The 6343-nt window shown below is 43.0% G+C and overlaps 1 non-coding gene across 1 annotated transcript; it reads right to left on the bottom strand.

Annotated features, from left to right (window-relative positions):
- Nucleotides 1-6002: 6002 nt before the first annotated feature.
- Nucleotides 6003-6111, bottom strand: LOC113001583 (small nucleolar RNA R71). The gene has a single exon (XR_003266977.1). It is a non-coding gene; the product is annotated as a small nucleolar RNA R71 (small nucleolar RNA).
- Between the last annotated feature and the right edge of the window lie 232 nt (nucleotides 6112-6343).

The raw sequence follows: 6343 nt of genomic DNA, 5'->3' as shown, positions 1-6343 counted from the left end.
TTGCATGTGTCAATCAAATGCATGGACCACGTCGTGGCCAAGGTACTCATCGGTAATGGTTCCAGTTTAAACGTAATGCCCAAAAGTACGTTGGAGAAATTGTCGTTTAACGCTTCCCATCTAAGGCCAAGTTCCATGGTGGTCTGTGCCTTCAATGGCAGCTGCCGAGAGGTGAGGGGAGAGATCGACCTCCCTGTACAGATAGGCCTCCATACCTGTCAGGTTACTTTCCAAGTAATGGATATTAACCCGGCTCACAGCTGTCTTTTGTGACGCCCGTGGATCCACTTGGTGGGAGTCGTTCCCTCTACACTCCACCAAAAACTGAAGTTCGTAGTAGAGGGGCATTTGGTCATTGTGTCGGGGGAGGAAGACATCTTGGTAAGTTGCCCGTCCTCTATGCCATATGTGGAAGCCACAGAGGAGTCATTGGAAACAGCCTTCCAATCTTTTGAGGTAGTGAGCATTGCCTCCATAGATTCCTTCTCTGGGCAACCTTGCTTGTCTGATACGGCAATGATGGTGGCCCGGGTAATGTTAGGGAATGGCTATGAGCCTGAAATGGGTTTAGGCAAAAACAACGGCGGTAGAACCAGCCTGATAAGCACCAGAGGAAACCGTGGGAAGTTTGGATTATGCTATAAACCCACGCAAGCAGAGATAAGGAAAAGTGTTGCGGGAAGGAAGAGCGGAAGCCAAGGTTCGCAATTGTGACGAAAAGTCGAAGGGGACCCGCCCTGCCACATCAGTAGGAGCTTTATAAGTGCTGGTCTAGGACATGAAGGCCAAGTCGTTGTGGTATACGAGGATGACTCTCCGAGTGGGTCAGATTTGGTACGATCATGCCCTCCTGGTTTCCGACTAGGAAATTGGCAAGTGGAGGAGCGCCCGGACATTTACGCGACAAGCATAATGTAACCCTTTGTGGCTTTTAAACTCTACGGTTTGGCCTAGGCTTTAGAGTTTCCTTTTGTTAAGGCTTTATGTCTTTTGTTCCTGAATTTATAATATAAAGATTTTTCTTCATCTGTTCCTGCGTCTCTACCCATTCTCATTCATTTGCATGTTTATTTCTTTACGCTTAAAATGCCAGATCCGACGACGAGTCCCTCGAAGGTACTAATACCTAGGACCCGACCATCGATTTCAAGCAAGAAACAAATCAGATGGAGAATGAAGAGGACGAGGATGTGGGACTTCCCCCGGAGTTGGAGAAGATAGTCGCCCATGAGGACCAAGAGATGGGGCCTCATCAAGAAGAGACAGAACTAGTAGACTTAGGAACCGACAGTGGGAAAAAGGAAGTGAAGATAGGCACGGGTATGACCGCACCCATCCGTAAAGAATTGATGGCCTTGCTAAAAAACTACCAAGACATCTTTGCCTGGTCATACCAAGATATGCCCGGTTTGAGTTCTGACATCGTACAACACAGATTACCTCTAAATCCTGAGTGTTCCCCGGTAAAACAAAAGCTGAGGAGGATGAAGCCCGAGACATCCTTGAAAATAAAAGAAGAGGTATAGAAAAAATTTGACGCTGGTTTTTTGGCTGTCGCTCGGTACCCAGAATGGGTTGCCAACTGTCGCAACCTACCCTTCGGTGGGAGGGCGACGTGAGGGCTCACGGGTGCGCCTTCCAAGAAAGAAAAATGCACGGAGTCGCCACCAACGTTTATTCGAGGAAAATGTCGGAAAAACCGGAAAGGTGTGGTCTACGAACTTTAATCGTGAAAGGTTCGGGAGTTGTATTTATGCACGGGGAAGGTATTAGCACCCCACGCGTCCATCACAAGGGACAACAACCTTTAATCAAATGTGCAAATATGACTTCAATTTGTTTTATTTTCCCTTTTTTATGTTTTTATGTCTTTTTATGCCTTTTTTGTATTTTTATCTTTTTGTGGTCGACAAGGGTGTTTCCCTTGCTGCTATGTATTCCTCAATTGTGATAAGGAAATCAGACCTACGTAGTTCTTTGAGAACTAAACGTTGGTTAAATTATTTTTATCCTTTTTTGCAAGATATATTTTTGATTGAATGAAAGGTCATTTTAAGGCGTTAGAAATCCACGTTTTAACCAATAAAAGCGGAAAAGACCATTTCAAGGCGTTGGACCTTAAAAATGGTTTTTTAGGTGATGACAAAACTTTGATTTATGAATTGATTTTAGCCTTAGTTTCACTTTGGTTATTAGTCAATTCGATTAAGAAAGAAAAATCCCAAAGAAAAACGTCCGATAGATTTTTTTTGATTAGTTTATTAAAAGAGATTTTTTTGATTATTATATTATTATTTTGCCTCTTTTTTGGTTTTAAACGTGCTTACGACATGATCGAATGGTCGGATTTCATTTTAACAGAAATTCAAAGATGTTACAATTCAAATGATCGGTGGAAATTTATTTTATTTTTTGATTAGGCGAGGAAATGACTTAAATAAATGACTAAAGCACGTCAAAAGGGGGTACGGAAAGTAAATGAAATAAAAATAAAAGCACGCGAAACAAGTGGGGACCACTAAGGGTACATAGAATGAATTGAAAAGTTTGATTTCGGGAACTTACCGGTCGAAGACTGAAGAACGACAAAGAACGAACGAAGAACGATGGAAAACCTTCGCGAAATCGCCCACGGAAACGTCTCGGAAGCGTTATAGAAGCGCCTCGGCTTGGATTTTCTTCACGGAAAAAATTTTTCTCACTAATTTTAAGTGATTCTCAGATACCAGGAGGGTTTAACATTTTTGTTCTGCCCTCCTCCCCCTATTTATAGGGGAAAAGAGGGAGGTGGATGCCACCCAGCTCGCCCAGGCGAGCTGGGTTGCTTCCACCAGAAGGCACCGCCTTCTGTTGGAAGATCCTGGAAGGCTCAAGTGGGTCTGATTGCTATTTGTACCCCCCTGTTTACTAAGTACACCCCCTACCCTTTTTTGCTGATTCTTTTTCCGTAACATTACAGAACTTTACGAATTACGTAACGATACTTGTTTTCTTTCCGTAATGTCACGAAACCTTACGGATTACACAATCATCCCTTCTTTGGCTTTCGGAATGTTACGGAACTTTACGGATTGCGCCTTAACACGTTCTTTCAACTCTCGACATGTCACGGAACTTCACGGATTGCCTAACGATGGGCGTCAAGTACCTCGAAGTGATTAAGCGAGGGTCGCATCCCAACAAACAGATGATCCCCGGACGAAATTAGGGTATGATAGTTGCCCCTCTTTACTTGTCCTTTATTGGAGATAAAAGGGAAGTAAAGATAAGACACTAATTTCATTCGAGCGAAACACCATTCGGCTGGTCAATCTCCTCGCCAGCGGAACCTGCAAAAATTTTGAAAATGATCAACACCGAACGACCAACATCATCCTGATACTGCCGAATTCGTTCCTCTTGGTTGACATAAGGTGCAGAATGACCATAATTTGTCTCTGCGTGTTTATCACTTGACTTGCTGCTCCTGAATGACAAAGGGCGCAGAATGACCATAATTTGTCTCTGCGCATTTATCACTCGACTTGCTGCTCCTGAATGACAAAGGGCGTAGAATGACCATAATTTGTCTCTGCGTGTTTATCACTCGACTCGCTGCTCCTGAATGAAAAAAGGACACATAATGACCATAATTTGTCTCTGCACGTTTATCACTCGACTCGCTGCTCTTGAATGAAAAAGGGCGCAAAATGACAATAATTTGTCTCTGCGCGTTTATCACTCGACTTGCTGCTCCTGAATGACAAAAGACGCAGAATGACCATAATTTGTCTCTGCGCGCTTATCACTAATCGAGTCTTACAGATAGCAAAAGCGTGCGGATGACCATAATTTGTCTCTGTGTGTCATCGGACACGATCGCCTCTGGATGACAAAAGGGCGCAGAATGACCATAATTTGTCTCTGCGTGCCATCAGACACGATCGAGCCTGGATGGAAAGGCGCAGAATGACCATAATTTGTCTCTGCGCGCCATCGGACGCAATCGCCTTTGGGCAGAATGACCATAATTTGTCTCCGCATGTCATCGGGCTCGCCGCCTCTAGATGACAAAAGGCGCAGAATGACCATAATTTGTCTCTGCGTGCCATCGGACACGATTGTGTCTAAATGGCAAAAAGGTGAGCGGAATGACCATAATTTGTCTCCGCATGTCATCGGGCTCGCCGCCTCTGGATGACAAAAGGTGCAAAATGACCATAATTTGTCTCTGCGTGCCATCGGACGCGATTGTGTCTAAATGGCGAAAAGGTGAGCAGAATGACCATAATTTGTCTTCGCATGTCATCGGGCTCGCCGCCTCTGGATGACAAAAGGTGCAGAATGACCATAATTTGTCTTTGTGTGTCATCGGACACGATTGTGTCTGAATGGTGAAAAGGTGAGCGGAATGACCATAATTTGTCTCCACATGTCACATGTCCTCAGGGTCTGTATGACAGAGATTGTGGGGTGGCCGACAAAAGCGAGGCTCTTGCTCCTACGTATCCTCAATGAGGAACTCAGACCTACATAGTTCTGGATAACTTGTGAGACTAAAATAGTCTCGATGTTTTCTTCACTAAAATGCGAATATGCTTCAGTAAAGAGACAAAACTTCCAACTGATCAGAGCAACATATGCTTTTTGGATGATAAACAATGTGTCTACCGGGGAAGGAGAGTATGCTGATGAAATCTTCTCATAACCATAAATGAGATTTTGGATGTTAGCATTTCGCTTCTAAATGACCATTTAGAGGAAACACTGGGTTCAAAAAAATAGAAGAAAATCACTCAAAGTGTATCAATCTCACACACGTAAGTGTTTCATCCTAATTTCGAACCATAGATATGTCATGACTTGGTTTTGCAAATCATTTCCTATCAAATCAAGGATTACATGCGTGATCATGGATCAATAGGACTTTTTCTTGGGAATGGTTTGTTTCTTGTGGGAAATTTGGCTTTGAGTGTTCTTGGCCTTTTCCTTTTCTATTTTTGTTCAATGCGAGGTGAACAAGGCACCGACGCACAGGATTTTGGTTGGCAATCAAAGGGAGAGGACCACTTTAGGTCGTGGTTTCCTTCCCCCCCTCCCCTTTTTTTGTTTACTTGGTGACAATTCTGTATTGTTCAGATAAGGTTGCTCAGGATGGCATATACCAAAAAAGCGATTCTGTCAAAAGTTTTTTATTTTTCAAGTTTTATTCACTTATTTTTCTTAACTTACCATTTTTAGCTTTCATAGTTAGACTTTGAATTTTTGTTTGAAATTTTTTGTGCTATCTTCTCATAATTTTATAAGGTTGCTCACAAAATTTCAAGTCATTTGGATATCATTTGAGGGTAGCTGTAGTTCAAACCTACACCTTTATTTGCATGATAAGGCAACTAGTTGTGTGCATGCTGAATGTAGTGTATGACTAGAGGCAATCCATCTGACTTACAACCTTTTGATCCTGAGATAGATAGGACATTTCATAGATTAGTTAGGCATCATTTTATACCTTTTGATCATTCTGAGCATTCCATTACTGGTGAATCTGTGCATTCTGTTATTGGTGATTTTGAACATCCTGATCTTGAGCATTATAATTTTGAGCATTCTGATTCTGAGCATTTTGATTTTGCACATTCTGAGAACATGGCACAACCTCCACCCCGTGAGAGGACTCTAAGGGAAATGGCTGCACCTGATTTCACCCACGAAAGCTTGTGCATCCAATACCCTGATGAGGATGTCCCATATGTTCTTAAAACTGGACTGATTCATTTGCTTCCAAAGTTTCATGGCCTTGCAGGTGAAGACCCGCACAAACATTTGAAGGAATTTCATATTGTCTGCTCCACCATGAAACCCCCAGATGTCCAAGAGGATCACATATTTCTGAAGGCTTTTCCTCATTCATTAGAGGGAGTGGCAAAGGACTGGATGTATTACCTTGCTCCAAGGTCCATCACGAGCTGGGATGACCTTAAGAGAGTATTCTTAGAAAAAAATTTCCCTGCTTCCAGGACCACATCCATCAGGAAAGATATCTCAGGTATTAGACAACTCAGTGGAGAGAGCCTGTATGAGTACTGGGAGCGATTTAAGAAACTATGTGCCAGTTGCCCTCACCATCAGATTTCGGAGCAGCTTCTTCTCCAATATTTTTATGAAGGACTCAGCAATATGGAGAGAAGTATGATAGATGCTGCCAGTGGTGTAGCCCTTGGAGACATGACTCCTGCGGAAGCCAGAAATTTAATTGAGAAGATGGCTTCCAACTCCCAACAGTTTAGCGCCAGAAATGATGCCATAGTCATTAGAGGAATGCATGAGGTGGCTACAAGCCCATCTGCATCATCTGAAACTAAGA

This window comes from Glycine max, chromosome 4 (assembly GCF_000004515.6).
Source record: "Glycine max cultivar Williams 82 chromosome 4, Glycine_max_v4.0, whole genome shotgun sequence".
Classification (NCBI taxonomy): domain Eukaryota; kingdom Viridiplantae; phylum Streptophyta; class Magnoliopsida; order Fabales; family Fabaceae; genus Glycine; species Glycine max.
This window is presented reverse-complemented; position numbering and strand designations above follow the sequence as displayed.